General features: G+C 40.9%; 1 non-coding gene across 1 annotated transcript; it reads left to right on the forward strand.

The window, feature by feature from the left end:
• The first annotated feature begins 825 nt into the window (after positions 1-825).
• Positions 826-900, forward strand: Trnal-caa. Its single transcript has one exon. It is a non-coding gene; the product is annotated as a tRNA-Leu (tRNA).
• The last annotated feature ends 1,687 nt before the right edge of the window (positions 901-2,587 follow it).

Consider the following 2,587-nt stretch of genomic DNA (forward strand, 5'->3'; position numbering starts at 1 on the left):
CGTTGGCTGACGTTTCCATACATGGGTTCCTATCCTCGATTTCTTCCTCAATAACGCCTCGAAGTTTGTAGCATCATTTCTGGGGGATCCTGTATAGCACGCCAAAAATCAACTTTGCAGGCCTGTAAACTGTTTGAACAACACCAATGCTGTATGTCCGAAACAGAACGAGTTGGTGCAGTGGTTGGAACACTGGACTCGCATTCGGGGGGACGATGGTGCAGTCATTCGGATTTAGGTTTCTCTTAATTGCTTATAGAAATTGCCTGAATGGTTCCTTTGAAAATGGTGCGGCCGAAAACTTCTCAATCCTTCACCAATTCGATCTTGTGCTCCATCTCTAATGAACTCGTTGTCGATGGGACGTTAAACTCTAACCTTCCTTCCTTCTTTCTTTGGATGTCTCAATCAGAATTTCATGTGCTTGATAACGGTTACTAACAATCATATGTGATGCTAATAACAGAGATTTAACAAATATTTGATATTTGTAGCAGATGAAGCTAGTCATCTGTTTTATTATTTTTTAAAAATGTGAATGACCTTTTACTTATTTTACTGCAAGTTCGACAAAATTGGACCCCCTTTAGATTTATTAGAGAAATAAAAACATCATTTAGTCCTTCTGATCTAAGCTATTTACGTAGTCTCAGAAACTACTCTACAGGTGATTAATGAAACTGAAACTTCCATATCGTTATACGATGCAAGGTGTTCATCACTTGACAGCTATCATCAGATGCGTAGGAGAGCTTCTGTAAAGTTTGGAAGGTAGGAGACGAGATTCTGGCAGAAGTACAGCTGTGAGGACGGGGCGTGAGTCGTGCTTGGGTAGCTCAGTTGGTAGAGCAATTGCCCGCAAAAGGCAAAGGTCCCGAGTTCGAGTCTCGGTCCGACACACAGTTTTAATCTGCCACGAAGTTTCATCAAACTAAAATGTTGTTAAACACCGATGGTCTGAGTCCTAAATAAAATCTGTAAGCTGAGAAGATGTGGGCGTGGACGTTCTTATAATTGGGGTGAGTGCTCACTACAATTCGCACAGCAACCCATACCGTTAATTGGACGGTAATAAGTGTACTAAATTCAATAATTACTTTCGTCGGCTGAATCAGATGGAGCCACCGAGAATCTAATGGATCTCGAATATATCAGGCGCACATTTTCTCGATATTTCTGATATTTCCTGGATCCGTCAGACTCTCGGTGAGCCAATCTGATCAGGTCGATGAAGGTCATTACCAAATTTTGTACACGTATTACTGTCTACATAACCGTATACGTTGCTGTCCTGTGAGCACTCTCTAACTAAATTAAAAAATTATTTTTTTAGATTTTACTGCTCACGCTTCTACTGTACGTGGTAGGAGATTATGAACTTTTATTTAGATATAACACCTAAACGAAGCTGGAACGAGATCGTCCTATATCCTTCGTTCATAACTCGTTATGAAGAAAAAATTTTTTCGTATGAAATGCTAATGACAAATGGCTCTGAGCACTATGGGACTTAACTTCTGAGGTCATCAGTCCCCTAGAACTTAGAACTACTTAAACCTAACTAACCTAAGGACATCACACACATCCATGCCCGAGGCAGGATTCGAACCTGCGATCGTAGCGGTCGCGCGGTTCCAGACTGTAACGCCTAGGACCGCTCAGCCACTCCGGACGGCGAAATGCTAATGAGATGAGACATGCTAATACATCATAATTTATGTTAACAATTGTCTTTCATAAAACAGGTCCATTCCAAGGCAAATTTCTCTGTGAGTCCAGCTTACGGGATTTAAATAAGACCACTGAAAATATGTGACTGGGCCGCCCGTCGAACTTCTTTACCGTAATGTCGAAAACTCCTGATTACTTCTTCAGGTATACAGTACGGTTAAACTCCGGTGACTCAAAACTCTCGCACAAAAACCTCGTCTTTAACAAACTGTATGCCACTTATTTCACAATACTTTTGAAATTAATTTGTGACTGCCATTTAGAGTCTCCTTGCTCTTACATAATCTTAACTACTGTGCTCGAACGTGAACCATTATTACTTACGCTTAACTATGAAACTGTAAAAACTATGTAACAATTCTAATTTAGGAAAAGCGACACAACTCTTCACGCATACTAGGATGTCCACATCCACATTCGTCGATGTTTAACAACCTTCTACTTTGGTGACAACCGTCGTGGGACCACTCATTTTCGTTTACAGCCACACCTTGGAACATCACATTCTCATCATGCACGATTACTTAAATGGATCTGAGGACGCACCTTTAAGGAGCAAAATCAGTCGTGGGACTGTGAAAGAACTCCGGTAAACAGCTAATGCGAGCGTATAGAATATCATTCATTTTAGTTCTCATTGGGTGATAACACCTTGCGTAATATTATCATATATAAGTTCCGTTTCCTTCAATCATTTGTAGTAATACATGGCAGAGATATAGAGGGTGGTTCAAATGGCTCTGAGCACTATGCGACTCAACTTCTGAGGTCATCAGTCGCCTAGAACTTAGAACTAATTAAACCTAACTATCCTAAGGACATCACACACATCCATGCCCGAGGCAGGATTCGAACC

This window comes from Schistocerca americana, chromosome 4, assembly GCF_021461395.2.
Source record: "Schistocerca americana isolate TAMUIC-IGC-003095 chromosome 4, iqSchAmer2.1, whole genome shotgun sequence".
NCBI classification, from domain to species: Eukaryota; Metazoa; Arthropoda; class Insecta; order Orthoptera; family Acrididae; genus Schistocerca; species Schistocerca americana.